The sequence below is a fragment of the Lepus europaeus genome, chromosome 17 (assembly GCF_033115175.1).
Source record: "Lepus europaeus isolate LE1 chromosome 17, mLepTim1.pri, whole genome shotgun sequence".
Taxonomy (NCBI): Eukaryota; Metazoa; Chordata; class Mammalia; order Lagomorpha; family Leporidae; genus Lepus; species Lepus europaeus.
In genome coordinates, this window is record NC_084843.1 from 61382285 (window position 1) to 61406114 (window position 23830).

Consider the following 23830-nt stretch of genomic DNA (forward strand, 5'->3'; position numbering starts at 1 on the left):
AGAGAAAAAGAGAAAGAGAGAAAGAGAGAGGGAGAGGGAGAGGGAGAGAGAAACTGGTTCACTCCCTAAATGCCTGCAACAGCTAGGGTTGAGCCAGGCAAAAGCCAGCAGCCAGGAGCTCAAACTTTATTCCCAGCACAGGTGGCAGAGATCCAAGCACTTGAGCCAGCATCTGTTGCTTCCCAGGATGTGCAAAAGCAGGAAGCTGGTGGGGAAGCAAATGGAATGTGAATCAGGAAGCCCAAGCAGCAGCCTGAACTATCACAACAAAACCTGCCTTGGAATCTCAGACTTCTTTTTTAAATGCTGTCTTTTTTTTTTTTTTTTTTTTTTTTTTTTTTTTTTTTTTAAAGTATACTTATTCATTTGAAAGGAGGAGTAAGAGAGACAGAGACAGCACAACTTTACCTGCTGGTTCACTCTCCAAACGTTCTCAACAACTGGGGCTGGGATAGGCAGAACGCAGGACCCTGGAACTCAATGTGGGTCTCCCACACTGGCAGCAAGGACCAAAGTACTTGAGTACTGCTGACTTCCAGATGCCTCTAAGGAAGGTGGATTAGAAGGTAGAGGTGCAACTCCATCCCAGGCACTCTGATGAGGGATGCAAGCATCCCAAGTGTTGGCTTAACCTAATGCGACATAAGGCTCACATTGTGATATACAGGGGTAGAGTGGGGAGGAGAAACAAAATACTAGAATATTGGAGTTGAAAGAGATCTTAGGGGCACCGGTGCCATGGCTCACTTGGTTAATCCTCTGCCTGCAGCACCGGCATCCCGTATGGGCACCGGGTTCTAGTTCCAGTTACTCCTCTTCCAGTCTAGCTCTCTGCTGTGGCCCAGGAAGGCAGTGGAAGATGGCCCAATTGCTTGGGCCCCTGCACCTGCATGGGAGACCAGGAGGAAGCACCTGGCTCCTGGCTTTGGATCGGCATAGCTCCGGCCATGGCGGCCATTTGGGGGGTTAACCAACAGAAAGAAGACCTTTCTCTCTGTCTCTCTCTCTCACTGTCTAACTCTATCTGTCAAGTAGATATATATATATATATATATATATATATATATATATATATATATAAAAGAGAGATCTTAGGGGGCCAGCTCTGTGGTTCAATAAGTTGGGTTGCTGCCTGAAATGCCAGCATCCCATATGGGCACCAGTTCAAGTCCTAGCTGCTCTATTTCCAATCCAGTTCCCTGCTGATGTGCCTGGGATAGCAGTGGAGGATGGCCCAAGTGCCTATCTGCACCCATGTGGGAGACCTAGAAGAAACTCCTGGCTTCGGCCTGGCCCTAACCTGGCTGTTGTGGTCATTTGGGGAGTAAACCAGAGAATGGAAGATCTCTCTCTCTGTCCCTCTTTCTCTCTCTTTCTGTAACTCAGCCTTTCAAATAAATAAATAAATCAAAGCTGTCGATGTCCCAATCCTCTTTAAGTATCAAATTAAATGACAAGCTTATAAAAAAAGAGAGAGAGAAGGAGATCTTAGGAATTTTCAATTAACGTAAGAAGAAATGGGACAGATAAGATGATACTTTAAGCAATTTCATCAAGATCACAAAGCTAGTAAGCACCAATGTTGAAAACAGAAACTACATCTAAGAACTCAGGGTCTAATTTTCTTTTCTTTAAAGATTTATTTTATTTATTTGTAAGGTAGAGTTACAGAGGCAGTGGAGGAGAGACAGAGAGAGAGAGAGAGAGCTTCCCTCTGCTGGTTCACTCCCCAGATGGTCTCAATGGCCAGGGCTGGGTCAGGTTGAAGGCAGAAGACCGGAGCCAGGAGCTTCTTCCAGGTGTTCCACATGGGTGGTAGGGGCCCACACACTTAGGCCATCTCCTACTGCTCTTCCCAGGCCATTATCAGGGAGCTAGTTCAGAAGTAGAACAGCTAGGACTGAAATGTACCCATATGGGATGCCAGCGACATAGTGGGCAGCAGCTTAACCTGGTATACCACAATGCCCTCTCCCCCACCTTTGTTTTTCTGTTCTAATTATTTTCTTCTTATCATACTATGCTCAGAAATAAATATGAGTATGCTTAATATCAGGAAAATGAACCAGTAAATAGGCTTAAACAAATAAACTAGAGCCCAGACTGAACGTTAGAATGTTTAATTTCTTGTTGCGAAATCCTAAATTTCCCACAATATAGAGATTCTGCCATCTACCTTATTAACAACAACCATAAAGACACTTTATAAATCTTAATATAGTACATACAGTGCTTAGGAGTTGACTAGAGACTTTAATGTGAGTCTAAAGAAAATATGCAGTCAAGAAAGAAATTATTAATGAGTTAGGAGCCATTTTCCTATAGAGCATGAAATTAAAACCTTGAGGCGGAAAGAGTATGGGAGTCATGCCAAAGCTATGAGAGCTGAATTGCTCCTTCAGACGCTAGAGTGTATGTGAAGAAAGCATCCTCCACTGGTCGAGAAAACACAAAAATCTCTTCTTAAAATGAATGCTAACTACATACAAAGAGTTTTTAAAAATTAAAAATTCGGTACACATAAGACAAAATCCATAAAATTAATAACAAAGAACCGATACGTATTAGGGAGTAAAGGAAATTACATATAAAAATAAAACCAAATACTAAAAATGGACTCTTTTGGAAATGAGATTAACATCAAGCCTTCGTAACTTACTCTAAAACCTTTAAACATGTCCAAACTTCAAATAATCCTATTATGGAGTCTGTGTAGTGTGGACACTTATGACACTGCCTGCAATGCTGGCATCCCATGTGAATGTCAGTTTGAGTTGCCCTTACTCTACTTCTGATCCAGCCCACTGCTAATGCATATAGGAAAGCAGCAGATGACCCAAGTACTTTGGCCCCTTCCACCTACATAGGAGACGCAAATGACACTCCTGGTTCCTGGCTTCATCCTGGTCCCACCCAGGTGGTTGCAACCATTTGGGGAGCAAGCCAGCAGATAGAAGCTCTCTCTGCCTTTTCTTCTCTCTATAATTCTGCTTTTCAAATAAATAAATAAATCTTTTTAAAAAAATCATAAAAAAACCATACTTGCATTACCTAGATTGAGGAATTAACATTTTGCTATATTTGATTCATCTATCAATACTTTTTTAAAAAAAGGTTTTATTTATTTATGTGAGAGGTAGAGTTACAGACAGTGAGAGGGAGAGACAAAGGTCTTCCATCTGCTGGTTCACTCCCCAAATGGCCACAACAGCCAGAGCTGTGCCGATCCGAAGCCAGGAGCCAGATGCTTCTTCCTGGTCTCCCATGTGGGTGCAGGAGCCCAAAGACTCGGGCCATCTTCTACTGCTTTCCCAGGCCACAGCAGAGAACTGGATCGAAGAGGTGCAGCCAGGACTAGAACTGGTGCCCATATAGGATGCCGGCGCTGCAGGTGAAGGATTAACATACTGCACCACTGTGCCGGCCCCCATCTATTAATACATTTAACAAATGACTTTTTATGCTGAACAATTTTAACTTAAGTTACCAACATTGTAATACTTTAATCCAAAGTATTTTTATATTTTCCCATATAACCCCAATACCATTATCAAACATAATCAAGTTAACAAAAACTTCCCTTTTTTTTTTTGACAGAGTTAAACAGTGAGAGAGAGTCAGAGAGAAATGTCTTTCTTCCATTGGTTCACCCCCCAAATGGCCACTATGGCTGGGACTACACCGATCTGAAGCCAGGAGCCAGGTGCTTCTTCCTGGTCTCCCATGTGGGTACAGGGGCCCAAGCACTTGGGCCATCCTCCACTGCCTTCCTGGGCCACAGCAGAGAGCTGGACTGGAAGAGGAGCAACTGGGACTAGAACCCGGTGTCCATACGGGATGCCGGTGCTGCAGGCAGAGGATTAACCAAGTGAACCATGGCGCTGGACCCTCAATTTTCTTAATACCAGTATGTATTCAAATATCCCCAAAATTTATAGCAATTTTTCAAACCAGAATCCAAACAGTAAGTATCATCATCTTTGGCTTTGCTCTCTAGTTTCTCTTAATCCACCTTAGTTTCTCTCTTCCAATGTAAAAATATTTAACTTCCTAATGCTAGATCAGTTGTCATTCACTTCTCACAGTTGTCCAATTCTACTTGCCTTTTCTGTCTTTTTCAAATAACATTCTAAACTATTATCTCTTCTTCCTACTGGTATCCAGTCTAACCAGCTCTCAAGCATTACTTGTTCTCTGAGTATTACCTGGACTTATTCCTCAAAATAACAACAAAACCATTTTTATCACTTCTGTCTAATACCCAAAGTCACCATCAACTCTGATTTGAACTTCCCAGATGCTCAACACATAGCTTCCCTTGGACAGTGAAGAAATGTGCTATCTTATCATTTAACATTAAATTACACTGAGGTCACAGTTCATATGATTCCCTCAAGACATTCTACCAGCCTTATGGTTAACATACTTGGATTGGGCAGTCTTCAAACACTTGTAACCTTCACTAACTAAGCAGTTTAACAATGTTCCAGTTTCTTTATAGAGGTAACACGGTATCAAAAATATCATAAAATCAAGATAAACTGAAGAATAATCTAGTTAACTTATTAGATACCTATATATTTTAAACTTCCTGGGGCTAAACATTCTGAAATTGGAAAAACAATTTCAGGAATTGTTTTCATTACTGCTATTTAAAATCATATTTAATGAGAGCCTAAACATCCCAGGCATTTGGCATACATAATTAATTCAGATCTCACAAGATCCCCAAGAGATTAGTCATCATTTCCATTTTGCATATGGAATAAACTCAAGTTGGGAAAGATTAAATAACTTGCTCAAAATTGGGTATAGAAGGAACATTCCTCAACACAATTAAGGCAATATATGACAAACCCACAGCTAGCATCATATTGAATGGCAGAAAGCTGGAAGCATTTCCACTAAGATCCAGAAACAGACAAGATGCCTACTTTCACCACTGCTATTCAATATAGTTCTGGAAGTTTTAGCCAGAGCCATTAGGCAAGAAAAAGGAATCAAAAGGTTTACAAATTGGAAAAGAGGAAGTCAACTTATCCCTATTTGCAGATGACAAGATCTTGTATATAGGGGAACCAAAAGACTCCATCCACTAAGAGACTTTTGGAATTCCTAAGAGAGTCTAGTAAAGTTGCAGAACATAAACCCTACACACAAAAATTAACAGCCTTATACACATAAACAATGCCATGGCTGGGAAAGAACTTGTAAGATCAGTATCATTCACAATAACTACAAAAAAATTTAAATACTTTGGAATAAACTTAACCAAAGATGTAAAAGATCTCTACAATGAAAATTATAAAACACTAAAGAAAGAAATAGAAAATAACACACAAAAAAAAGATGGAAAAATCTTCCATGTCTATGGATTGGAAGAATTAATATCACAATATCCCTACTAAAGCAATTTACAGATTCAATGTGAACCCAATCAAAATACTCAGGACATTCTTCTCAGATCCACAAAAAACAAGGCTAAAATTCATATGGAAACATAAGGGACCCAAAATAGCTAAAGCAATCTTTTTATTTATTTATTTATTTTTATTTTTGACAGGCAGAGTGGACAGTGAGAGAGAGAGAGACAGAGAGAAAGGTCTTCCTTTGCCGTTGGTTCACCCTTCAATGGCCGCCGCTGCCAGCGCACTGCGGCCGGCGCACTGCGCTGATCCAATGGCAGGAGCCAGGTGCTTCTCCTGGTCTCCCATGAGATGCAGGGCCCAAGCACTTGGGCCATCCTCCACTGCACTCCTGGGCCATAGCAGAGAGCTGGCCTAGAAGAGGGGCAACCGGGACAGAATCCGGCCCCCCGACCGGGACTAGAACCTGGTGTGCCGGCGCCGCTAGGCGGAGGATTAGCCTGTTGAGCCATGGCACCAGCCAGCCAAAGCAATCTTAAACAACAAAAACAAAGCCCAAGGCATCACAATACCAGATTTCAAGACATACTACAAGGCACTTATAATCAAAACAGCCTGGTACTGGCACAAAAATAGACATGTAGACCCAGGGAACAGAAAAGAAATCCCAGAAGTTAATTTATGCAACTACAACCAACTAATCTTCAAAAAAAAAATTAAAACCAATCCCTAAAGAAAGGACATTCTCCTCAACAAACAGTATTGGGAAAATCAGATCCACACATGTGGAAGTATGAAATAAGACCCTTACCTTACAGCTTATACAAAAAGATCAACTCACAGGGGCCGGCACTGTGGCGTAGTGGGTAAAGCTGCCACCTGCAGTGCCGGCATCCCATATTCAAGTCCCGGCTGCTCCACTTCCAATCCAGCTCTCTGCTATGGCCTGGGAAAGCAATAGAAGATGGCCCAAGTCCTTGGGCTCCTGCACCTGTGTGGGAGACCTGGAAGAAGCTCCTGGTTTTGGATTGGTGCAGCTCCAGTCGTTGTGGCCATCTAGGGGAGTGAACCAGCAAATGGAAGACACCCCCCCCCCTTTCTGCCTCTCTGTAACTCTGCCTTTCAAATAAATAAATAAATCTTTTAAAAAATCAACTCACAATGTATCAAGGATCTAAATCTATGACATGATACCATTTCTGGGGAACATTGGGAAAACTCTACAAGATATTGGCATAGGCATAGACTTCTTAGAAAAGGCCCCAGAAGCATAGGCAATAAAAGCAAAAATAGACAAATGGGATTACAGCAAGCTAAGAAGCTTCTAAACTGCAAAGAAAACACTCAACAAAGTGAAGAGGCAAGCCACAGATTGGGAGAAAATATCTGCAAACTATGCAACTGATAAAGGATTGATATCCAAGATCTAAGAAGAACTCAAGAAACTCAAACACCACAAAACAAACCAGTTAAGAAGTGGGCAAAGTGGGCCAGCATTGTGGTGTAGCAGATTTAGCAGCTGCCTGCAGTACTGGCATCCCAAAGGGATGCTGGTTCAAGTCCTGGCTGCCCCACTTCCAATCTAGCTCGCTGTTAATGCACCTGGGAAAGCAGCAGATAATGGTCCAGTGCTTGGGTGCCTGCTACCCATGCAGGAGACCAGGAAGAAGCTCCTGGTTCCTGGCTTTCGCCCAGTCCAGTCTTGGCCACTGTGGCCATTTGGGGAGCAAACCTTCAAATGAAAGGCTTCTTTCTCTCTCTCTCTCTCTATCCCTGGCTCTCTCTCTCCGTGTAACTCTGCCTTTTCAAATAAATAATCGTTTTTTAAAAAAAAAAGAAAGAAAAGAAAAGACAAGACAAACTGGCAAAGAACATGAACAGGCATTTTTCAAAGGATAAAATACAAATGACCAACAGACACATGAAAAAAATGCTCAGGATCACTAGCCATCAGGGAAATGCAAATTAAAACCAGAAAAAGGTTTCACCTTACCCCTGTTAAAATAGCTATCACTGTGGCACAATGGTTAAAGCCACTGCCTGCAGTGCCACCATCCCATATGGGCGCTGGTTTAAGTCCCAGCTGCTCTACTTCTGATCCAGCTGTAGCCTGGGAAAGCAGTAGAAGATGGCCCAAGTCCTTGGGTCCCTTCACCCATGTTTGAGACCCAGAAGAAGCTCCTGGCTCCTGGCTTCAGATGAGCCAAGCTCCAGCCATTGAGGTCATTTGGGGAGTGAACCAGCAGATGGAAGACCTCTCTCTCTCTCTCTCTGCCTCTACCTTTCAAATAAATAAAACAAACAAAAAAGGCCATCATCCAAGAATAAAAAAATAATAAATGCTAGGAAGGATTTAGGGAAAAAGATATTTTATACACTGTTGGTAGGAATGTAAATTAGTATGACCATTATGGAAGATAGTAGGAAAATTCCTCAGAAATCTAAAAATAGATCTACAATATGACACAGCCATCTCACTCCTGGCAATTTACCCAAATGAAATCAAATCAGCATATGAAAGTTATTTGTACTCCAATGTTCACAATACTTAAGATATGGAATCAACCCAGATGTCCATCAACAGATGACTGGAAAAAGAAAATGTGGTATATACACACTATGGAATACTACTCAGCCATAAAAAGAATGAAATCTTGTCTTTTGCAAAAAATAATATGGATGCAACTGAAAACCATTAGGCTTAGTGAAATAAGTCCCAAAAAAGACAAATATCATGTTTACTCTGATATATGGAAATTAATATAAATGAAAAAAAAATGTATAGGAATGAAGTGGACATCTTGTGATTTGATTTTCTTGTTTATACTTGCTTCACTTTGTTAGTACTCGGTGGAACTGCGGTCTTTATACTTTTTAGTGTTGATTTTTTTTTTTTTTAATTTTTTGACAGGCAGAGTGGACAGTGAGAGAGAGAGAGACAGAGAGAAAGGTCTTCCTTTTGCCGTTGGTTCACCCTCCAATGGCCGCCGCGGTAGGCGCGCTGCGGCCGGAGCACAGCACTGATCCGATAGTAGGAGCCAGGTGCTTCTCCTGGTCTCCCATGGGGTGCAGGGCCCAAGCACTTGGGCCATCCTCCACTGCACTCCCTGGCCACAGCAGAGAGCTGGCCTGGAAGAGGGGCAACCAGGACAGAATCCAGTGCCCCGACCGGGACTAGAACCTGGTGTGCCGGCGCCGCAAGGCGGAGGATTAGCCTAGTGAGCCGCGGCGCCGGCCCAGTGTTGATTATTATTTAGTGCTGCATTCAGACTGTGACTACAGAGTAGACTGAAATTATGTTTTTTTAAAAACTAAAGAAAAAAATGAAGGAAGGAACGAAGGAGGGGGATTGAGGAAGGGAAAGTGGAAGGGAGTGAAGCATGGTTATCTTCTTAGAATTGTACCTACGAAATACATGGAATCTTTTAAAATTAATAAAAATTTTAAAAATAAATAATTTGTTCAATGTTAAGAAATGATAAAGTTGGATGTTAGAACATAGATCTACTGATCTAACACCCATGCCATCAATGTTAGAAATCAGAGTTCAAAATCCATTGAATTGAGCTGTTAACATTTTTTTTCCACTGAAAACAAGACAGTGGAGTAAACAAGTGCTTCAGTTATACTTCCTCTTAGACAGTAAGGAACTGGGACAGGAGTTAAGCCTAGTGATATAGACACGGATGTCCCAAATCAGTGTCTGAGTTCAATGCCCAGCCCCAGCCCCTGACTCATAGTTTCCTACTGATACAAACCCTTGGAGGCAGTGGTGATAACACAAGTAATGGGTTCCTGCCAACCACATGGGAGAGCAGGACTGATTTCCCAGCTCCCGGCATTTACTGTGGGCATTTGGGGAGCAAATCAGTAGATAAGTGTGTGTGTACTCACTCTCTCAAATAAATAAATTTAAAAATATGTATGAAATGAGCCATTAGAATAAGCCATGTAGATACAAACACACACACACACACACACAAAAACAGGCATTAATGTTAACTACAGTTTTTAAGTTAACTCCCAGTGACAGCAATTAGTGACAATTATACTGATTTGCTTCTTACACAATGTTCAAAATAAAGTGGTTTGTAGACTAACAGATTTTTTTAAAAAAATATTTGTTAAAAAATATTTTTAAAAAAATATTTGAAAGACTGAGTGATACAGAGGGAGACAGAAACAGGGAGAGATATTCCATTTGCTGGTTCATTCTCCAAATGCCTACAACACACTGGCCAGGCCAGGCCAAAGCCAGAAGCCCAGAAATCCATATGGGTCTTCCACATGGACAGCAGAGATCAAAGTACTTGGGCCATCCTCTGTTGCATTCTCAGGTGCATTAGCAAGAAGCTGGATCAGAAGCAAAGTAGCCAGAATTCGATATAAGATGTGTCCCATGCAGCATCTTAACCTACTGTGCCAAATGCCCACCCTGTATGCTAATAGATTTCTAAGTAAGAAGTGGGCACTCAATTGTATCAACCACATGTATCTAAATATTTAAAACATTTTTACTTACCATTTATAAATTATAATTTGTTAGTTTCACTCACAGCAATAAAAACATCAATAATCAATTTCAACAAACTAACCAAATATACAATATATTTAAGTTCATAAAACCTGAATATTCCAGAACAATGAATGGCACTATACATGCAACAATACAAATACATGCATTAAAAGAGTTTAAATTTCAAGTTTTTAAGTTAACCATTTTCTTTTTGAAAGGCAGATAGATAGCATGCAACAGAGAAAGACAGAGAAGCACTGGGCTGATTCACTCCTCATATGCCTGCCAACAGTCAAAGCCAGAAGCCAGAAGTTCAATCTGGGTCTCCCACGTGGGTGGCAGAGACCCAAGTAGTTCAGACAGCATCTACTGCCTCCCAGGTTCTGCATTAGCAGGAAGCTAGAAAGAAGCAGAGATGGAACTCAAACCCAGGCAGTGATATGGGATATGGGCATCTCAAGTGGCATTCTTTACCACTATGCCAAATGCCTACCCCAAAAGCAAATATTTCAAAAAGGAAAAATCAACACAAAAATTATAAATATAGTTAATTTATATCTTGATAGGAAAGCAATAAAAAACCAAATGCATATAAAATCATCTTAGGAAACATCTGTTGTTTTTGTCCAGCTACCATTCTGACCTCACCAGAAAATAACATGTCAATATTCCTTTAGGAACTATCTGTCAGCTATTCATGTGGCTTGGGGCTGGCCTTGTAGTGTAGCAGGTAGAGCAGCTGTCTCCAATGCCAGCATCCCATAGGGGCACCAGTTCTGTCCTGGCTGCTGCACTTCTGATCTGGCTCCCTGCTAATGACCTGGGAAAAGCAGCAAAAGATGGCCCAAGTACTTGGGTCCCTGCTACCCATGTGGGTGACCCAGATTAATCTCTTGGCTTCAGCCTGGTTCAACCCTGGCCTTTGTGGCCATCTAGGGGGTGGCTTAGCAGCTGGAAGATCTCTATTTTTCCCTCTCTCACTCTTTCAAATAAATAAATAAATCTTTAAAAAAAAAAAAAACATGTGATTTGAAACTATATTTCCTTACATCCCAACTTCAAGATAAGGAAAAAACCTACGCCTGGACAACAAACCATTCCATCAGTGATCGTAGGGGCTGTCTCTAGGATGGACAAAGACCTAAGGCAAGCCAATGAGACCTGTTTATAATACATGGCTGGAACAGCAGCAAAAAGGAAGCTCTGTTTCTTCTGGGGCTGCTGAGGTTGTAGACTGTAAGCCTAGTGCTATTATTACCATCTTTCCCAGGAAGTCTGATCCCAGAGTCATTACTTTGCCACACTGAATTTCAAATATGCAAAGGGAATTAGGGGTTATCTAGTAAGAAGCAAAAAGATTTAATAGGATTTCAACTTTCCCAGGCACATCAGCAGAGAGCTGGATCAGAAGTGGAGCAGCCAGGACTTGCAACAGCACCCATATGGGATGCCAGCGCTGCAGGCTATGGCTTTACCAACTTTGTCACAGCACTGGCTCTGGATTTCAGCTTTCAACTTTCAATGCTATACTTGCTATGTTTCCATTAACAAAGATACACATATATTACTTACATAATAGGAAATACAAAACATTTACAAATACTATCCCTGTTTTTTCTCCTCAAATACATTCAGGTATCAATACCAGGCATCCAAAAAGCATTAACAATTTTCTCATAACTTAGACATGACTTCTGTCTAAAAATACTCACCTTTTCCTCCTGGAACAAAACAAAGCTATTTTCACTTTTTTTTTTTTTTTTTGACAGGCAGAGTGGACAGTGAGAGAGAGAGAGAGAAAGGTCTTCCTTTGCCATTGGTTCACCCTCCAATGGCCTCCGCGGCCAGCGCGCTGCAGCCGGTGCACCGCGCTGATCCGAAGCCAGGAGCCAGGTGCTTCTCCTGGTCTCCCATGTGGGTGCCAGGCCCAAGCACTTGGGCCATCCTCCACTACACTCCCGGGCCACAGCAGAGAGCTGGCCTGGAAGAGGAGCGACCAGGACAGAATCCGGTGCCCCAACCAGGACTAGAACCCGGTGTGCCAGCGCCGCAGGTGGAGGATTAGCCTATTGAGCCACGGCCGCTGGCCCGCTATTTTCACTTTTGCATGGGGATAAAAGCCATGAGTAAACCTTTGCATCCTTTGGATCTGCACCCCTTGTTAGAGTGCTTTGGATTCAAGTCCCAGCTCAGCTTCCTGCCAATGCACACCCTGTGAGGCAGCAGGTGGCGGCTTAAGTAGTTGGGCCCTGGCTGCCCACATAGGAGACCTGGACTGTTCTCAGCTCCCAACCTCAGCCTGGGCAGGCACTTAGAGAGTGAACCAGCAGATGGGAGTCTTCTCTATCTGGCTGGCTCTCTTGTCTCTCTTTCAAGTAAGAAAAACAATTTTTAAAACTGATTCTCATTTAAAAAGAGATATATTAAACAAATCTATATGGAAAACATAGTATTCGGCAAGTACCTGCTCAAGAAGTAAAAGCAAGCACAAAGACTGAAAGTGGCACAACTAGGTTTTAAAAACTTTGTTAATTACTTTAGTCCTGATCTCCTTAAGCTCAGGAGACAATCAAGAATGGGAACAGGCCGGCACCGCGGCTCACTAGGCTAATCCTCCGCCTTGCGGCGCCGGCACACCGGGTTCTAGTCCTGGTCGGGGCACCGATCCTGTCCCGGTTGCCCCTCTTCCAGGCCAGCTCTCTGCTGTGGCTAGGGAGTGCAGTGGAGGATGGCCCAAGTGCTTGGGCCCTGCACCCCATGGGAGACCAGGAGAAGCACCTGGCTCCTGCCATCAGAACAGCGCGGTGCGCCGGCCGCAGCGCGCTACCGCGGCGGCCATTGGAGGGTGAACCAACGGCAAAAGGAAGACCTTTCTCTCTGTCTCTGTCTCTCACTGTCCACTCTGCCTGTCAAAAAAAAAAAAAAAAAAAAAAAAGAATGGGAACAAAGATAGCTGGAGCCCAGGCCCAGTGTCACCTTCTCACAGACAGGTTATAAAGTTTTTAGGAGAGGCAATACTCAGCCAGCTCACGACCTGCACCACACCAGAGAGACACCAGGCCGGTCACAGTGGCCAACACCTTTGTGTCAACATGCTACCATCTTATTAACTTGTCACATGGTTCTAGGAAACTTCACCTTACACTCTATATTCAACACCAAATCTTACAACTCCTCTGCAAACTCCTTTCTTATACCGCCAGGTCACTTTCACATGTGACCCAAAGGGATGCTTTAATGTTTATCAAAGAAGCCACCCAGAAAAGTGACAGAACATCTATCCTAAAAAGGAAGAAAATGGATCTTTCCAAGGTATCACAGGGAGAATAAAATCTTTTCCCCTCGCCCCTTAGCTGCAAATGTTTACTCTACTTGAACTTAATACCTACAGTTTTTAGCCATCTAGAAGCGAAGGTAAGAAACCGTAAGATTACAGAGACCAGAACTTCAACAGCAGTCCGTTTTAACCTCTTCTCCCAACACCGAGAGTCAACATCACCCCGCCCATTCGCAAAACATAGTATGAGATGTGAGACGAAAAATATGAAACAGACGAGAACGCGAAAGCGATGCAAAAGGTTACAGCCGAACAGTCCAAGAAGTCTGCACTCTGCGTTGCTCCCCTCCGTCCCCAGCGACTTCCACTTCTTTCCGATTCGGTGATTAATATCTCTTCCTATCAACATTCAACTTCAAGCTCCCCCGCCCACTTCCAGCCACATCCACAAATTCCAAGAGAGCCGGTCGGGGCTGCGGCTCGCCCGTGAGCAAAGCGACGCTGGCGGCCAGGAGACCCTACGGCTGGGAACCGGGCACTGACAAAAGTTTTCCCAGGCCAGGAGAAGGGACGCGGCTGGGTGCCGTGAAGGGAAGCGGAGGACCGGAGCTGGCGGGAATAAATACTTCTCCCAGCAGCACCCCGAGCGGGGCGACGCCGCCGGACCGCAGAAATTGCTGGTTTCCCGGGGCTGACAAACGGCCGGCCCCGGAGGCCAGGACCCTGAAGCTGTCTCGCCACTCTCCTCCCCGCGTCGCCCTCCCTAAAACGCTATGCGCAGCACTCACCCGTCCACGGCAGAGGGCCGGCAGCAATTCAGTCAAGGCCGCCCACCTCCGGCAACCATAGAGACGAAGAAACAGCTGGGACCAGCCCCTGCCTCCACCGCCCACCCTCACGTGACTCTCCTAGTCGCAGGGCCTGTCGGGACCGAGGCAAACTGCGTGTGGGAGGGGCACGCAGAAAAAGGAGCGGGAAGGGGCGGGGGAAGCAACTCGCCCCGCCCCGGCCTTGGGCCCCGCCCCGGCCTTGGGCCCCGCCCCCTCGCTGTGGAGGCGGGAAGGCGGCCGGGCTCTCGGAAGCCTTGCGGGGTTTCCTCTCCACAGGCAGCCTAGGAGTCAGTTAAGAAATGTCATTCTGTCTGCTGCCACCTGTTAGGTATTTGTTTTCCTGTTGACTATTGGAAAGAAAACTGGACCACAGTGAGTTGGGAATTATTTCTTTGGAACTGCATTTTTAGGTTTAAGTTCCCAGTGAAATTTCCTTGTTTTCTAACCTTGAAGCTTTTTTTAGACCTAGAAACCTCTTCATCGCTCTCTGAGTTTTTGGAGTGTTTATTTTGAATCTAATATTATTGTAGAGTTTAGTCCCCGAGCTACTAAAATCGCCCCACCCCCCAGCAAAAAAAAAAATGTTTCTACCTGAAGTTAAGGATAGAGAAAGCAGCATATGGTTAGGTCTTGGGGTTTTCCTTTTTTTTTTTTTTTTTTTTTTAAGATTTACTTTATTTATTTGAAAGACAGAGTTACAGAGAGAGGTAGAGACAGAGAGTCTTCCATCCGCTTGTTCACTCCCCAGATGGCTGCAATGGCCAGAGCTGTGCTGAATCAAACCTAGGAGTTTCTTCTGGTCTCCCTTGCAGGTGCAGGGGCCCAAGGACTTGGGCCACCTTCTACTGCTTTCCCAGGCCATAGCAGAGAGCTGGATCGGAAGAGGAGCCGCCGGGACTAGAACCGGTGCGCAGATGGGATGCTGGAGCCTCAGACCAGGGCTTTAACCCGCTGAGCCAAAGTCTTGGGTTTTTTTTAATCTATTCAGCAAACCCAAGTCTTTTGGCTGGTGATTTTAATCAATTTACATTCAAGGTTAGTGTTAATAACTAAGAACTAATACCTTTCATTTTGTTGACTGGTTACTGATTGTACCTGCTCTGCCAGTGAATTTGGTAGTATCCTGTGTTTCATGATGTTTGCTTCCGAAGTAGGATTCCCTTGAGAATTTCTTGTAAGGCTGGACTGCTGGTGACACCTCTCTCCTGCTGTGCTAATAGAGTGAAAATATACCAGAGAGCCTTGAAATAAAATTGTGATTGAGAATTTACTTAGCAGAGCTGTGAAAAAGGCAACGACCAGGAAACAAAAGGAAGACAAACTGTCGCTGGCGTTCAGCTGTGAAGTAGGCAAAATGAACTATTTTCTCCTTTTTTTTCTGAGAGGACCCTCCATCCCCTCTAACCTAAGAACACAAACTTGTATTGGTGGCCCAGGCCGACACTCTCCCCCAGCACGGGTTTCTTCACCCCAGCCTGTGGGAGGGAGCCCTTCCCTTACTTGCAGGTAGGAACCAGATGAAGACCCCTGAGTGATGCGATAGGGGCTGGGACTGGGGCTGGGACACTAAGGTTGGAACTCGTAAGCAGGGATTTTTTCTTCCATTGTATTTGAAAAGCAGAGACAGATTTTCCATCTGCTGGTTCACTCCTCAAATGGCCACAACAGCCAGGTCTGGGCCAGGCCAAAGCTAGGACCCTGGAACTCAATCCGCGTCTCATACTTGGGCCGCTGCCTGCTGCCTCTCAGGGTGAGCATTAGCAGGAAGCTGGATAAGAAGCACAGTAGCTGGGACTTGAACAAGGTGCTGGGGTATGGATGCAGGCATCCCAAGCGTGACTTACACCATTGCATTACTGAAGACTACAAAGGAATTTTATGTATGCTATAGCTATCAGTATTTACCATACTGATAATTAAAATTGAAAATTTCTAATGTTTATTTAGTCATTTTAAAATAACAAATCCATTATATGTGGACCTAGATAACACTTAATGAAAAATAACTTTTAAAAAGACAATAGCATAGTTTTACATTCTTTAATAGCTAGCCTAATAGAACACAGCAGATTGTCCTGTCTTTTCTGCATTCCATGTTGCTCTTTGACATATGTATCTTCTACACTCAAGACAGAATGAGTGATAAAGGTAAATAACAGTATTTTATTAAATATTGGTTTGCAGGTGACTGAAAAGGGTTTCAGGATCCCCTAGGAGTTCTCTGAGTACATTTCAAGAATTTCTGTTAGGGGGTCTGGCCTTGTGGTGTAGCAGAATAAGCTGCTACGTGCAGCACTGGCATCCCATATGGTCACCAGTGAGTCCTGGCTGCTCCACTTCCTATCCAGCTCCTAGCTAATAGCCTGGGAAAGCAGCAGAGGACAGCCCAAGTGCTTGGGCCCCTGCACCCACTTGGGAGACTAGAAAGAAGCTCCTCGCTTCAGCCTGGCCCAGCCCTCTGTAACTCTGCCTTTCAAATAAATAAAATAAATCTGTAAAAAAAATTTCTGTTTTAAACTATTGTTACTTTTTTGTTTGGTCATGTTGGCACCCAGTGGAACATTTAACAGAAAGCAGAAATGACAGACAACTTGCAGACTAGAGACTAGACCAATCTTTTAAAAGTGAATATTCTTTCTTTATTACTCAAGAATATAGAGTAAGGGTGGGCATTTGGCATAGCAGTAAAAACGCCATTGAGATGCCCACATCCTAAAGCAGAATGCCTGTGTTTGTGTCCTGGCTCTGTTATCCCTTCCAGCTTTCTGGTAATGTGCACCCTAGAAGGCAGCAGTCATGGCTCAAGTACAAGGGTTTCTGCCACCCATGTGGGACAACCAATTTGAGTTCCTGGCTCCCAGCTTTGGCTTAGCCCAGTCCTGGTTGTTGTAGGTATTTGGGGAGTGAATCAGATGATGGGAGAACTCTCTGTGTCTCTCTGTTTCAAACAAATAAAGGTCATGTATTGTGGTGCAGTGGGTTAAGCTGCAGCTTGGGATGCCTGCATCCAGTATTGTAGAGCCTGATATCAAACCCCACCTCCACTCCGACCCAACGTCCTGCTAATGCTTCTGGGAAGCAGCAGCTGACGGCCCAAGGACGTGGATTCCTGCCCCCTAACCCGGATTGAGGTCCTGCTTCCTGGGTTCAGTCTGGCTCAGCCCTGGATGTTTCAGGTATTTGGAGAGTGAACCAGAAGATGGGACATCTCTGCCTCTCTTTGTCTCAATATCTCTCCCTCTACCTTTCAGATAAATGAGTTTAATTTAAAAAATTTTTTAAGATATTAGAAAGCATAATTCAGGGTCATAAATATACATAGGCACAGTCTACATTAGAAATTGGTCCCCCCACCTAATAGTGTACTTCGGGCTGCCATGCAAGATACATAATATCACTAATGGAATTTTATAGCCTCTGCACAATCTAATACTAAGACCCCTTTGTTGACCAATATAGTTTGGATTAAAATTCATTTCACATACACATGCATATATTGAATTCCTACTATATGCAAGGTTCATAACAGGAGCTGGGCTTATTAAAATTTATAGACTCACTTTTTGCCCTTGGGCAACTTATAAATAGTCATCCTTTGATAACCATAGGGAAATGGTTTCCAGGAACCTCCAAGGATACAAAAATCTCTGGGATGTTCAAGTCCCTTATATTATATGGTATAGTATTTGCATAGCAAAAAAGTATGTATACCTCCAATATGCTTAAAATCATCTGTAGATTATCCAGAATACCTAAAACAATGTAAATAGTTGTTTTATTGTAGTTTTTAGGAAATAATATATGAGTATATTTAATACAGAAGTAAGTATTTTCAATCTGCAGTTGGTTGAAATCATGGATGCAGAAACCAAGTTTACGTAAGGACAACTGTATGGAATGAGATTTGTATCCTGGTATAAGTGCAATTTTTATTTTTATTTTTTATTTTTTGCCAAGCCTAATATTTTCCAAATGAGTTTGGTGATCAGATGCCTCAGAATTATCTGTGGGGATTTAAAAATTACAAATTACTGGATTATGAGATAATGCTGGGTTTTGTTTTGTTTTGGTTTTAAAGGTTTATTTACTTATTTCAAAGGCAGAGAGAGAAAGGGACCCATCTTCCATCTGCTGGTTTACTCCCCAGGTAGTCACAATAGTCAGGTCTGTCCAGGCCAAAGCCAGAAGCCAGGAACTCCATCCTGGTCTCCCATGTGCACCAGGGAAAGCAGTGGAGAATGGCCCAAATGCTTGGGCCCCTGCATGCACATGGGAGACCCAGAAGAAGCTCTAGATTCCTGGCCTTGGCCTGGCACAGCCCTGGCCATTGTGACCATTTGGGGAGTGAACCAACAGATGGAAAATCGATCTCTCCCTCTCTCTCCCTCTCTGTAACTCTACCTTTTAAATTAATAAAAAATAAATCTTTCTTAAAAAAACAATCGGGATATTGAAAGTCCCAGGTAATTTCCATGCAAGGATGACATTGGGAGTGAATTTTAAATCCCTTATATGCCACAAAGGAGTAGATTTGGTCTTTGCCTGAATACTGTCTCACATAAAATATGATCTCTGTCTCATCTTTGGTATTTCAAAAGTAAATTCTGTTGAAAGACCTGTGCTATCAAAAGAGAGTATTTAATTTCATTCAGTTAAAATGCAAGTTGATATACATTTTTGAAATTTTATAGTTCATCTACCTTTATTACATAAAAATATGAGATATTATCCATTGATGAACAGTCTCCAACATATTATACCACTGGAAAAAGCAAAACAACTTTTGCAACAAGCATTTAACTATCAAAAAAATGTTCATTTATAAAGCTTGATTCAACTTGTTTAAAATAAGTTCAGTGAGATGTCCCTTTTTTCATTATGCTTATCTTTGAGGTTCTGTAGATTATGGTATTTCAAAACCTATGCAGTTTTCCCATCACAGATTTCTCTTGAGGATTGTATTATGCTCCAGTAAGCTACCTAGAGACTTATTATTCATAGTCGCCATTACAATGAGTGTTCTTTCCTAATAATTGTGACTGGAATTAATTATATTCAATAAATAAGAAAAAAAAACTAAAAACAAGCTTAACTCCTTCCTTTCAAATCCTTACAAAGAGGATTGGGGGGAGGAATAGCTAAATAAACCATAAATTTGATTTTCAAAAGTGGAAGCATATTCTTCATTGAAACTGACTTCAGAGTTAAAGAAACCCTGCCCAGACTTTCATTTCTAAATACCTTTCCCCACAAAAAGGAACTGGGGCTTCATGGAGGAATGCCTGACTTCAGGGCTGGGGCAGGAAGGTGGAAGAAGACCTAGAACATACAGTTGGGGCACAGAGTAGGAAAGTACTCACAAAATAAAAAGGGGGCACATCCAAAGTAGCCAGCTTGGGGCTTTGTGGTGCAGTAGGTTAAGTCGCCATGTGGGTGGGACACCCACCTGCTTCCCTTATCAAAGTGCCAGTTGGAATCCCAGCCACAACACTTCTGATCCAGCTCCCTGCGAATGTGCCTGGGAAGCAATGGATGATGGCTCAAGAACTTGAGTTCCTGATACCCATGTTGGAGACCACTCTGCCTTTCAAGTAAATTAAAAAAAAAAAAAGCCAGTATAAAGTACTTCTCACTGGCCAAATCTAGGATAATTGGGGTTTTAAAATAAGAATAATGAATTACAACCAGTTGAATAAGTTAAAAATCCATTCATCTAATAGAAAAAATTGGGGGGGGGGAGTGCTGTTTTCCTTGAAGTAGAATTCCTGTTGATAAATCTAGAGAGAGTAGTGGAGTAGGGAAATCACAGTTTTACAACTATCATAGTAATGATTGTTTGGGTAAACATTATCAATGGATAATGAATCCCGGTCAGGAAGAGCAGAGTGAAGTTCTTTGAGAAGCAGGATATTTCATGTTTTCCAACTATCCCCCAATAGCTTGTGTATTTTCTGCAAGGCAGAGTGGTAACCATGCATTGAAAAACAAAGAACACTTTGGAAGGCAACTCTGCTCACCACCATAAAACACCCCTAGGGAGCACTGTCCAGGTTGCTCCTCTTCCAGTCCAGCTCTCTGCTGTGACCCGGGAAGACAGTGGAGGATGGCCCAAGTGCTTGGGCCCTGCACCCACATGGGAGACCAGGAGGAAGCAACTGGCTCCTGGCTTTGGATCGGCGCAGCGCATCGGCCGTGGCGGCCATTTAGGGGGTGAACCAACGGAAGGAAGACCTTTCTCTCTCTCTCTCTCTCTCTCTCTCTCACTGTCCAACTCTGCCTGTTTAAAAAAAATGTTAATGGCCCTATCAATTTTAAACATTTATAAATTATGAAGGTAGCATACCCTTAAATTTAAACAATTGAGAAGCATTTGAAATAAAAAATGATTTTTTTCCAATCTAATGTTACCCACAAATATAATCGGTGCTAAGTTTTTGTGTCTTTCCATTTTCTAAGCTTCTATCAGTGTGTGTAGCTGTAAATATACACAACTTTTGTCTTTTAATTGGGACTTATTCTGTACAACATGTTCTTTTGTTTATTATTTGACAGGCCTATTAATTTTTATTTTATCAAAGCAACATTTTAAAAAAATATTATTCCTTTTTTAAAGAAAGATTTATTTTATTTATTTGAAAGAGTTACAGAGAGAGGTAGAGAAAGAGAGACAGAGGGAGAGGGATCTTCCATCTGCTGGTTCATTCCCAAATGGCCACAATGGTCAGAGCTGAGCTGATCTGAAGCCAGGAGCCAGGAGGTTCTTCAGGGTCTCCCACGTGGGTGTAGAGGCCTAAAGACTTAGGCCATCTTCTATTGCTTTCCCGGGTACATTAGCAGGAAGCTGGATCAGAAGCCTTGCAGCTGGAACTCGAACCGGTGCCCATATAGGATGCTGGTGCTGCAGCCAAGGTTTTAACCTGTTGCGCGACAGCCCCAGCTTTTAAAAGTGAAACAATTGAGGGGCTGGCACCGTGGCTCACTTGCTTAATCCTTCGCCTGCAGCTCTGGCATCCCATACGAGCGCCAGATTCTAGTCCTGGTTGTTCCTCTTCCAGTCCAGCTCTCTGCTGTGGCCTGGGAAGGCAATGGAGGATGGCAGTGGAGTGCTTGGGCCCCTGCACCCACATGGGAGACCAGGAAGAAGCACCTGGTTTTGGATCGGCACAGCGGCCATTTGGGGAGTGAACCAACGGAAGGAAGACCTTTCTCTCTGTCTCTCTCTCACTGCCTACAACTCTACCTGTCAATAAAAAAAAAAATGAAACAAATGGAACTAGAAAAAATTTTCTTCTACTCATTATGCAACACATTCACAAGTTTTAAAATTTTTAAAGTACAAATCTGCATACCTTTGTCCCTGAGACATCACATCTACTCATAGGCAACCAGCAAAACTAGTTTTTATGCATCCTTCATTCATATTCACACAAATCACTTCATATCACTGGATAACAGACTTCATTAGGTTTTCTTGTTAGTATATAGTGTTACATTTTAACACACACACACACACACACACCTATACCTTCATTTAATCAGCCACCTGGTTTATGTCATTAAACATTTAGGTTATTTCTGATCTTTGCTCTTACAAATAATCTGCAATGAATAATCTTGAAAATACATCATTTGGCTGTGTGCGAGTAACTGGAATTAATTCCTGGCCAGAACGGTAGAGTCTGAAGTTCTGCAACCTGGTTTCTCTGGGAAACATACTTTGAGGCAGATTTTCAAGTTTAAGATTGTTTATGAGAGGCTGCCCTCGGGTTCAACAGCTGTGGAGGGAGGAAGCAGAGGCAGAATTAAGCAGAGGAAGAAGCTGACCTGTGATGCACTCGCTCAGCCTCTGTTAGCCCCAGAGGGAAGCCACGGAACGAACTGACTCATGAGAGCTGTTCTGCATTGGGTAGGAATGGCCGGGCCTTTACCTCAGTCACTGGATGTGGGTTGCCCCAGAAAATCATGAAGCGGCTGACAGTGAAAGTTATCTGCTGACAGAATTCCCAGCAGTCTGGGCAACAGACATTTCTGGAAAGAAGTATCTACATTTTGTAATTTTGATAAACTTTACCAAATTGCCATATAGATTTATGTTCTGCAAACAATGCATGAGTGTGTCTGTTTACCCATTATCCTCCCTGACATAATGTGCTGTGAAACTTCTCTGTATTTGCCAGTCTCATTGGGTGAAATGTGATATCTCATTGTACAGCTGTGTGTGCACAGCAACGTTTCAGTCAACAGTGGACTGCATCGGGCTGTAATGGAGCTGAGGAATTCCTGTCGCCTAGGGGTGTCCTGGCTGTCCTAATGTTGTGACACAAAGCATGACTCACATGTGTGTGGTAGGGCTGGTATAAACAGGCCTACTGGGCTGCCAGTCGTATAAAAATATAGCACACACAATTACCTATAGTACATAAAACTTGATAATAAATGGCTCTGTTACTGGTTTATGTATTTACCAGCTATACTTTTTTTTTTTTTTTTGACAGGCAGAGTGGACAGTGAAAGAGAGACAGAGAGAAAGGTCCTCCTTTACAGTTGGTTCACCCTCCAATGACCGCTGCGGCCGGCGCACCGCGGCCAGCATACCGGCTGATCCGAAGCCAGGAGCCAGGTGCTTCTCCTGGTCTCCATGCGGGTGCAGGGCCCAAGCACTTGGGCCATCCTCACTGCCTTCCCCGGGCCACAGCAGAGAGCTGGACTGGAAGAGGAGCAACCGGGACTAGAACCTGGTGTGCTGGCGCCGCAGGCGGAGGATTAGGCTACTGAGCCACGGCGCCGGCCTACCAGCTATACTTTTTAACCTAATTTCAAAGTATACTCCTTATAGTTATTTTTTAAAATATGTTTTTTATTTATTTGGAAGGCAGAGAGAGAGAGAGAGAGAGATCAGTCTTCCATCCACTGTTTCACTTCCTCAAAAGGTAACAACGTCCAGGGCTGGGCCAGATCAAAGCCAGGAGCCAGGAGCTTCTTCTGGGTCTCCCACATGGGTGGCAAGGGCCCAAGCACTTGGACCATCTTCTGCTGTTTTTTAATGCTGTTAGCAGGATGCTGGATTGGAAATAGAACAGCCAGGACTTGAACCAGTACCCATAGGGGATGTTGGCATTGCAGGCGGCAGCTTTACCCACTACATCACAACGCCGGCCCCTATAGTTATTTTTTTATTTTATTTTATCATGAAACATATACTCATTTACTACAGCAGCAGCCTTGTACATCTTGTGTTTGTTGTATCTGTGTATTGTACCAAGAGACCACTTCACGTGGTGACCTACACCATCTAGGTGTGTACAGGTACATTCTGTGATGTTCACACAGCAACGAAGTTATCGAATGATGCAGCTCTCAGAAGGTATATCTGTCATTAAGAGACTCATGGCTGTGTTTTTAGTTTTCCTTTTTATTAAAAAAGGTTTTATTTATTTTGTTGAAAGGCAAAGAGAAAGAGGAAGAGACAGGGATCTTCCATACACTCATTCCCCAAATAGCTGCAACAGGCAGGTCTTTACCAGACTGAAACCAGGAGCCAGAAATTCCATTTGGGTCTCCCACATAGGTGCAGGGGCCCAAGTGCTTGGCTCTTCCTCAGACTTCCCAAGATCATTAGCAGGGAGCTGGACTTGAACTGGCATTCTGATAGGGGATGGCAGCAACGCAAGCAGTGGATTAACCTGCTGCACCACAATGCTAGCCCATTTCCCCTATTTTAAAAAAATGTTCATTTTTAAGGGAATTTAAATGAATTTTCATATGTGTTTTTACTGTGTATTTCTCTGAATTGTCCATTTATATTCTTTGCACATTTTTCTATTGTGTTAAAAAATTTTAA

At 43.1% G+C, this 23830-nt stretch overlaps 1 protein-coding gene across 1 annotated transcript in view; it reads right to left on the bottom strand.

Moving 5' to 3' along the window:
• The window catches only part of MICU1 (mitochondrial calcium uptake 1), a 230390-nt gene extending 216307 nt beyond the window's left edge, over window positions 1-14083 (bottom strand). Inside the window, exon 1 of the mRNA XM_062214805.1 lies at window positions 13948-14083. The gene's annotated coding sequence lies outside the window, so the exon portion shown is untranslated. The remainder of the gene's footprint in view (window positions 1-13947) is intronic.
• Window positions 14084-23830: the final 9747 nt, after the last annotated feature.